Source organism: Protopterus annectens, chromosome 11.part0 (assembly GCF_019279795.1).
Source record: "Protopterus annectens isolate FY-2018-M chromosome 11.part0, PAN1.0, whole genome shotgun sequence".
NCBI lineage: Eukaryota > Metazoa > Chordata > Ceratodontiformes > Protopteridae > Protopterus > Protopterus annectens.
In genome coordinates, this window is record NC_056745.1 from 999,570,726 (window position 1) to 999,581,414 (window position 10,689).

Below are 10,689 nucleotides of genomic sequence, written 5' to 3' on the forward strand. Positions count from 1 at the left end.
TAACCCAAGTGACCCCCTTCAGTAAAATGTTCAGGTATGCACAAACAACAAAAAGAAACATTTCCCCAAGTGACCCCTTCAGGATATGTCCTAGTATGCAGAAAAAACAAAATAAAACATTTATTTAAGTGACCCCTTCAGTAAAAAATCTCCAGGTATGCAGAAGCACCAACTTATCTCTCCTCACACCACCATATTCTCTAAGAAAACTGTTGCTTACCGGAGAAAGTTCAGGGCTATTTACATGCTAAGTATGCAAATGAGCTCATTATAGATTCATGTCTATGAATCAAACTCATACACATAATTGTACGGTGTCTTATCAGAATAGTAGCTGTTCCCCTATTGCTTATATGTTTAACATGTTATGCTTCTATGATAAGGGGGTGTGTTTACAACAACTCCTTCGCATCTTCATATGCATGATGAAAGTCCGTAATTTGATATCCTCATAGCGCTGCCCTTTGTGGATCACTGCTATGAAATGCAAAGCTCTGGACTATGAATACCATCCAAAGATATTTTTATTTGTTTATTTCTCTTTTGACTGCATTCTGAAACAGACTAAAAGTGTGCCATTTTTGCACTGAAGAAGCTAACAGTATATGAAGTGCTATTTATCTATTTTTTCCATGGTAACATGTGGAATGTCATCGATTAATGAAAGGTTGATAAGTATTTTCTCCAGCTGTTTGTTTGCCTTTCTCCCCATAAACCCAAGTAAAAAAGATGAGTGTTTTTTCTACCAAAAGCATGATGCAGCCCACATTTCATCAATATTTCAGTGATTCAGCATTCTCATGTTACCACATTCATATGCTCTTGACAGACCATATAATTGTTTCTGTCCTGTAAATTTAAGTCAATAAACATTATCCCAATAAACAGAATCCAGATTTTTTTTTAATCTCGGTTGTTGGAAATTTATTCCAGTTTAGGACTTCCCAAGTGGAAAAAAAAAACACTTTTAAGTTTAGTGTTAAACTTGTCAGTGTGCAGGCTTAATTATTATTCCAAGTTGCAAGAACATGTAAGGTGAAGCAGAATTCAAGGTGACACTGAGGACTTTGTCCTTTACATGTTTAAATGCCCAGATTGTTTATTTATTTACTAGGAAAGTCTGATTGGGTACATTGCCAAGTTTCCAGTAGAGGTCAGAGAAGAAAAGCTTCAAGAAATAGTAGAGGCACAATATTACAGAGTTTAAACAAGTTAAAAAAATAATGCAATTTATTTAAAAGGAACACAGTAAATATCACAGAAAGTTATAAATTGAAGTTTTTCTAAGAGGTGAGATTAGTTTACATTACGGAACATCAATGAAACTTGAAATTATCAATGCATATATAACAGTACAAGTAAGCAAGTAAACAGTATAAAGAATTTAGGAGCTAATATAACGTGATATTCATCAATTTCCATGTTGAAAAGTAAGCTAATATGATTACAATAAAGCATACATTTCTCACGGGAGTAGTGCAATAAAATCATTTAAGTAAGACATAAAAGGCAAGTTGTGAAAAAAAGGGATTAGTCAATAAGAAGAGGAAGTCCTGAGTATATGGATATTTTTATCCTGTAGGCTCCGAACCTTGCCAGATTCTGATATGCTTCAGATGTAGTTTGAGGTTGGACTTTTTTTTATTTTTACTCAAATGATTTTTATTTTGATGAAATAACACAATAATTTAATACATTCATAACATTTAATAACTATTTACTCTATTTACATTCAAACTTGAAAAAAGGATTCAGATAAAAACTTTTGTAGTTAAATAATAAGTTAATATATAAACTATGATAGTTAGGAAGAGTTTGGTTACATCTGTAGGGTATCAATCAAATTCAAAACTTTCCTCCACGGACAATTAACCAATGGCTTAGGATAAGTTCTTAACTCTTTAGTTCTTTTCTCCATTAGTATACATTTCTTCAGTGATTATAGGAATTCCTCCATTGTGGGTAGTACATTAGAGTTTCATCTTCTAGTTATACATTTTCTTGCTATTGCTAACATCATCCACAACAAATACAGGTCATCTTTCTTCATATTATTACTATTAACAACATTCAATAAAAATAAAGACTTTGTCAAAACAAATATATCAGTATAGATAGCTTGAAGAAATTTGTTAATCTCATTCCAATATGGTTTAATATTAGTACAGTCATAAAAAATATGAGACCAGTCAGCATTAGTGGACAGATGACACCTCCAACATAACTTGCTGTTTGAAGGGTTCATTTTTGAGAGTTTCTCAGGTGTCAAAAAGGATCTGTGTAGAAATTTCCAATGAAAAATCTTCCAGAATTGTGAGTAAGAAGTTTAACTGAAAATAACATGTTTGTTTTATCTTCCATTTATAATGATATTGAAACCCTTTAGTTAGGTATTGCCAGTAAGAATCTTTTTGAGCTGTATTATAGACAAAGTGTTATACAGATATGAAAATTCATTCTTAACATTTATATTATTATACAGAATTCCAAAAATCCAGTTTATAATTTTTGATACTGTTTTGAATGATGAGTTATGTATTATTCTACACAGATCATTAGTGTAGACACTCTGAAGAACCAATCAGTCATTAGGGGATAGGCCATAGGTTGACAATATACTTTGTGTATTCAAAGCGTGTTGGTTTTCAACACATTGCAACCAACAAAATAGGTTATTATTTTGCCATAAACCATAATTCTCTCTATGTGGTCTTAAAAGCAAGGAGACTGTTTATGTTTCTAATTGTGTTCCATAGCTTTGCTTTGCTTAATGAATATAGGAGTACCCCAAGTATGTTACTGGATTTTTGGGATTTTATTAGGTGTTGGTCCTGTGATCAAAGATACTTTTAAGGTATGCACTATTTTATTACACTATTATTTGCTGGAGTATTTGAGGGATGGTATAGTATTTATATGCCATTATGAGATGTGCATGTGATATGCAGTGTGATAGTTCCAGTCAAGTAAGGTTCTGAAGGAGAATACAATGATGGGTTCAGTTTGGCAGACTGAATGCAAATTTTCAGATTTTATTATAGTACTGTTCATGCATTTTCATTAGAGTAGTCTGAAGATTAGAAACTGTAGAAGCATACACCAAGCTTGGAAGTAAGAATAATGCTGCACTTACCTTTCTGCTGCAGTCACTGATATATCAATTTGCTTTGTAAAGTAGCCCAAATTTGCGACAATGAGATTAGTCTCTCCCATCAGTCTACAGGGTAAAAATATAATATAAGATATTCAAGCCTCCTAATATGTGGCAAGACTTGAAAACAGAAGCCTGCCTTGTGTAAAATTTCTGGATCCCCTCCAGTGTGTGTGTGTATATATATATATATATATATATATATATATATATATATATATATTGTTGTTCTTCTACTTCTTTCAGCTTTACCTGGTTAGGGGTCACCACAGCGGAACTCAGGTCTGCAAATAATTCACAGTAGATTTTTATGGTGCCGAGGTGCCAGCTTGACGCCACTCTTCAATGAAGGCACACCCATTCATGCATGTCTTTCAAATGCCACTCGACCAAGGGGAGGACATGCAGATTCCACACAGAAGGCACTCCAGCCGAGAATTGAAAGGAAGAACCTCTTGATGTGAGACGACAATGCTACCTATGCACCACCGCAGCTCATTTATATATATATATATATATATATATATATATATATATATATATATATATATATATATATATATATATATATATATATGGTTTCACTTCATAATCTCGAAAATGCTGAAATACAGAATTTCAACATTCTGAGACCATGAAGCTGAAAATTTAGAATGACGAAAGTGCATAAGACCAAATTTGAATATCTCAAATCCATAATTATGCATTTCTGGTATGTTGCCTGTAGAGTTATGGTGCCTGAAGTTGCAGGTGAGTGAGTGTTTGTGTGTGTTTTTGTACGTTGCATGTGTGGGTAAGGGTAGGGAGGTGTAAGTGTAAGTGAGAGTGTTGGATTTGTTGGTGTTTGTGTACGTGTGATGTGTATTTGTGTGTGAGCGAGTGGAGAATGCCGTGGTGTGTTTTTTTTTACGTTATGTGTGATCTCGGAGTTGGTATATATAAGTAGGGGGATGTGGGGGCTATATATATATATATATATATATATATATATATATATATATATATAAATATATATTTGGTTGTTCTTCTTCTTTCAGCTTTTCCCAGTTAGGGGTCGCCACAGCGGAACTCCGGTCTGCTAATGATTGTCAGTAGATTTTTACAGTGCCAAGGTGCCAGCTCAACACCCAACCTTTAATGAAGGCACACCCATTCATGCATGTCTTTCGAATGCCACTCGACCACGGTGAGGATATGCAGATTCCACACAGAAGGCGCTCTAGCTGAGAATCAAAAGGGAGAACCTCTTGCTTTGAGGTGACAAAACTACCGCTGCACCACCGTGGCTCATTTATATATAAATGGGATGTTAGTTGTAGGAGGTCAGGTTTACGGCAAGGGTGGCATCGTCGTTAATTTCCGTAAAATGTCAAATTTGATATTTTTGACAATTACTGCAGATTTACGACTAACTGCCCAGTTGTAGATTTGCAGATTCAGCATTAATTGTTGAGATTTGGGAGCAGAATTTATTTTGACTTTCGATATTTCAAAAGTAAACCTATATATATATATATATATATATATATATATATATATATATATATATATATATATATTTACTGCACTTTTTATTGTGTTCTGTTTATTTAATACTGAACCTTTCTGGTGAAAAGTCTAGGGCTTGGAGTAAGTGCCCTAACTGGCTGATTTGAATGTTATAAAAGTTTTTTTTTTTTTCAGTTTTTAGCGTCTGCTATTTAAGCTCTGTGTTTGACCTGGTTTCTGCTTGTTTGAAATAAGCTGAACTTAGGTGGGCTACCAGCCACATCTCTGAGCTGAGATACCAGATGACTACAAGCTTTTAAGCTTCCCAAAAACATAAATTGCCTGTTTTTATAAAGTTTTTAGCTTCTGGTATTTAAGCCCTCTATTTGAGTGGGTTTCTGCTTGGTTGTGCATTGTGCAGCATGGAGCACTGACGTGAAATTGTGCGTAATAACCGGACAGATACTTTTTGACAAGTTTTCCCTTAGATGCAGTTGTAGTACATTAGTGTAGTCTTCATTTTTAGTACATTTCTGGTCTAAGAAGTATTTCTAGTGAGCTGTGACCTATTAAACCACCAGCCAAAAAAAACATCAGAAATACCCATCTACAGCACCTCCTAGATCAGTCCTGATAGTACCCGTTCTTCAAACCTAGCATTATGGACTGTTGGGTTACTCTTGTTTCTCCTGACAGCCTTGTCGACTTGGGTCTCTTGAGCCAGTGTAGCAATTGCCTCATGTACACTGACAGCCCTCTACTAATAACTCACTCTACTATAGAGTGCAAGACATGTAAATACACCAATAATCTTGAATCCTTGCTCTTCCCACTCAAATAGTAACACTGAAGTCCATCCATCACTACTCATGCACATAGTACCGCTGCTTATATACATGGTGTGCATGCAACACATGAATCAACATATGTGGAGGATCACTTTAAAAATTTACTGAAACACCAGTCATCTCCAAAACAAAAGACTGCTACAACTAACACGGTTCCCACAGCACCCAAGACACATAGCGACACCAGTGTCTTACCTACAAAGCCCTTAAGGCATAACACTCAAAAAACAAATTTTCTTGTCATTGGAGACTCCATACCTAGACAGATAGATGTCCCACTCACCAGGTTAGATGAGGGGAAAGTCAAGGTCAGCTGCCTGTCTGGTGCCAGGATTCATCAGATCACGCATGCACTCATGTCTCTCGGCAACAATTACCATTATGAATTTGTCATAGCTCATGTTGGAGTGAACGACCTGAGATGTACCTCACTGGACTATATGAAGAGAGACATGATTGAGATCTCTGATTATGTGTCCCAAGTGGGTATGCCCCTAGCCTTTGAGCAGCATATTACCCTCACCTATAATGATGTCACAGTATAAACAAAAATAATACATTTCAATAATTGGCATAGTTTTTGGTGTCATGCATAGGGGATCCAATATCTGTCAGTGTGGAATGACATGGTCGACAAACCTCACTGCTTTACCAGAGATGGTATGCACCTGGCACCACTAGGCTTTCTGCTGCTGTCAAAGCCTGTTGCCTCCCCTATAGTACCGTTTTTAGGCAGGGTCTCAAAAACAAAAATGCCAATGTGAAAATTGCCAACCAAAACAAAATAAGGGTTATGCTGCTAAATTCTAGGAGCTTAACCCAAAAACTGCACACCCTGGGAACACTTCTGTTAAGAGAGGATGTAGATGTCTGTGCAGTCACAGAAACCTAGTTCAAGGGCTCAGAGAGTATCCTGGCCATGCAAGGCTACCTTGCCTTCCACACCATCAGACCACAAAACAAACATGTAAAAACCAAAAGAGGCAGTGTTTCTATCTATATTAGAGATAAATTCACCTCCTGACTAGTTAGACTGGAAAACAACATGGAGTTACTGCATATTTCAGATTACTGTTGGGAAGATCTCCATTCAAGTCATAGCTAGCTATAGATACACCTCCATGGATCATGATGTGCACAAGGCCTACTTGACCAGTCCAAATGTTGCCAAATACTCTGGTCTTGGGGGATTTCAATTATTCCACCATCAACTGGGAAACCTACTCTAGCTGAAACTCGCTAGCACAAAAGTTATTTGACTTTGTTAATTCAAATGCCCTGGAACAAATTGTTCAAACCCCAACAAGAGGAGCAAACATACTAGATCTGGTCCTCACAAACATGACAAACAGATGCACCACTGCAACTGTCAGACCCTCATTAGTTAAATCTGATCACAAATCAGTCACATTTGAACTGGCACTAACACCAGAACTCACAAATGGCAAAGTCAGACTAAAACACTTCACTAAAGCAAACTATATCCTCCTAGGAGAAGGTATAAATGCATTCCAAGCCCCACCCCCAGCTGGAAGTGGTAACTACACCAAAGCTTACACTAAAGCCCTGTGCAACCACTTGTATAAGTGTATAGACTCAGCTGTTCCAGATAGAATCAAAGTCAGAGCCCAAAGGAAAAAAAAAGCTGCCCTGGTTGGCATCCATCATCAACCACTTTACAACAATTGCAAAAAGTTACTCACCTAAGAAAACTAAGGTGATACCCCAACCATAGTAATGCACCCTACTCAGCCTCAACAGGCAAATAAGACAACGTGTCAAATCCTCTAAGGGTAACTTCGAGAAAAGCGGAACAATCACAACCAAGAATAATAAAGCCTTTTACAGCTATGTATATAGCTTAAAGGTAGGACCCAAGCGAGTGCTGAACTAGTGACTAATGGTATCACACACACTGATCCTGCAGAGATAGCAAGCCTGCTAGTGGACAGATTTGATGACAATTTCACTCCCTTATACTCTCCAAATTTATTTATTTTATTTTACATTTGTTGACCGGGATAGTCCGACTGGATGCATGTCCATTTTCAGCGGAGGCCCGGGGAGAAAAGCTCCAAGGGTAAGCAGATACAGCATTACATAATACCAGCATTACATATTACAAACAGACTATTTACAGAGATTACATAAGTAAGCAAGTTAAACAAGTTCCACAGGTTACAGTTAATCCTGAGCACAAGTCAGGATTAAATTAAATTACACAGTAAACTGGTTAACAGATTTTTACACATTCTAGAGAGTTAGCCAGGCTTGATACAATGACATAGCCAGTTAAGTGACAAATGTTGTTTGAGTCTAGTTTTAAATTGACCTAAGGTGGAAAGTAAGGTAATATCAGCTGGAAGAGAGTTCCAGGATCTACTTACAGAGTTTGCAAAGAGAGAATCACCGGCTGTGTTATTAATTTTGCTAGTCTGAATTAGTAGTTTGTTAGAGGATCGAAGAGGTCTAGGATTGTTATAGGGGGTGATAATATTTTTAAGTGCAGGAGTATTGTCCGGATTATAGAGGATTTTATAGGCCATAATCAGTTGGTTACACTGGATTAGGCTGGGTAGTTCAAGCCAACCAAGCTGCTTTAGATTGATGCAATGATGTGTCCTAAAAGGCAGCCCAGTGGCAAACCTGGCAATGTGGTTGTAGCAAATTGAGAGTTTGTTAAGGATAGTCTTGTTCAAATTCGAGAGTAGAGGGGATGCATACAGAAGGGTTGAAAGAAGGTGAGAGCGAGCTATGGCAATTTTAGCTGGAGGGGTTAGGAAAGCTTTTATTCTGTAAAGTGACCCTAGTTTTTTATTGATGGTTTTGATAGTTTGGTTAACATGTAGGTCAAATTTTAGATTATTGTCTATGATGACACCTAATAGTTTTGTAGATGGGTCAGGGGAGATTATTGTGCCATCATTTGATTTTATGGTAAAAGTGAAAGCGGTAGACTTACGTGTTGGTGAAAATAACAGCATTTTAGTTTTTTTGGGATTTAGGATCAGACGATGTTCAGAAAGCCAGTTTTCTATTGTATTAAAGGTGGTCTGGGTAGCTGACCATAACTCTACTGGAGATGTGGTTGAGCAAATCAGAGTAGAGTCATCAGCATATTGGATACAGCTGACTTTTGGGATGACAGTATAAAGGTCTTTAATGAAGATGGAGAACAGCAAGGGCCCTAGTATAGAGCCTTGTGGTACTCCGAGGGTGTTAGGTAGAAGGTTAGAGAGTTTGTTCTGCCAGAGGACAGCCTGCTGTCGACCATTCAGGTAGGATTGAAACCATTGGAGGGCTCCAGTATCTAGACAGAATGTTTGCAGGGTGTGGATTAAAAGTTGGTGATCAACCATATCGAATGCCTTGGAAAGATCCAAAAAGAGGGCTGAGGATATATAATTATTGTTGCAATTATGGTTTATGGTGTTAGTAAAGGCTAGGAGGGCTGAAGTAGTGCTGTGATGAGGACGGAAGCCATGCTGAGTGTCTGCCATAAGGCGATTTTGGATTAGGTGGTGCATGAGTTGTCTATGAATACATTTTTCCATAATCTTTGCAAGTGGAGAGAGTATAGCTATTGGCCTGTAATTGGATAATTCAGTAGAGCTGCCTCCTTTGTGAAGTGGGATTACATAGGATATTTTCCAGATGGTGGGAATTTTAGCTTCTGCTATGGTTCTATTGATTAGTATTGAGATGGGGTAAGCAATAGCATCAGTTGATTTTTGTAGGTACTCGGCAGGGAGTTGATCAGCAGAAAGTGTAGTGGGTTTTAATTTTTTGATCAAGGTATGGATAAGTGAAGTGGTGACTGGTTGGAAGCTGAACGCAAGTAGGTTTCTAGGGGTGCTACTTTCAGGACCAGGGGAGCTAGGAGGTAGTTGGCTAGCTAGGGCTTGAATTGTCTCAGTAAAGAATTGGTTAAAACTATCAGAAACATCTTCAGGGGTTTTATCAATAGTAGTAGCAGGGATTGGGGTTGAAGTTTTTCCAGGATGTAGTAGATTATTTAAACCTGCCCAAAACTTCTGAGGGTTATTTTGGTTTACTGTCTGTAAATTACAGTAGTATTGTTTTTTATCTTGTAAAATTGAGTTTTTGGTTTCGTTCCTGGATTGCCTGTATTTAATGTGATCTTGAGGGTCTTTAGAAGAACGCCATAAAGCCCATGCTTTGTTTCTAAGGGTAATTTTGAGTTTAGACTCTATAGAAAGCCATGATGCAGTTTTTGCCTTGGTTCTCTTTGAACGAACAGGTGCATGCAAATCAAGGATCTCAAGGAATTTGTTGTTAAAGTATGCTACTGCTTCCTCTAAGGGGATGTGTTTTAGAATAGACCAATTACATGAGTTTAGTTCTTGTTGGAATTTGGCAGGGTCAAAGTTGTTATTGTTTCTAACCTTTCTGAGTAAGGGTTGTTGGGAATTAATGGTTTTGTGCTTAATTACATATGTGAGAAAGTGATCGCTTAGGCCATTAAGGAGGGTACCAGAGTTGTACAGTTGGGGATGACTGTTTATGAGTACCCAGTCAAGTATACTTTCTTTTTGGTTGGGTTTACCTATCCTGGTAGGGGTGGATATGACTTGTGTAAATGCATGCAGGTTAATATGGGTGGCTGGGGATTCTAAGGAACAGATGCCCCAGTCTATGTTAAAGTCTCCAAGTAGTAGGGTTTCTTCGGGGTAGTGACATGATAGCCAGTGCAGGATATCTTCAAATGTAGATATATTGTTACCTGGGGGAATGTACATACAGATGATATTAATGCATTTATTTTTATTAAGTTGCAATTTGGTGGCAAGAATCTCAGAGTTATTAATCTGAGGAGGTTGTATTACATCTATGGTGACATTCAACTCAGATTTATAGAGTACAGCTACCCCACCCCACCCCTTCCTCGAAGCACAATCCAGCCTGTGCATGTTGTACCCAGGTGGTAACACTTCATTGTCTTTAGTGTTAGGTTTTAACCAGGTTTCAGATAAACAGAGAATCTCAGGGGAGTGGACATCCAGAAGTGCATGCAATTCATGTACCTTGTTATTAATGCTTCTAATATTGAGATGACAGACTAGGAGAGAGTTAGTTGGTCTATCAATTGTAGGTTTGTAGCTTAGATTACAAGTAGAGGGGATATGTGTATCTGAAGTGAGTGGGCCAGGGTTGGGGTGAATATCACCACCAAGTATTAGG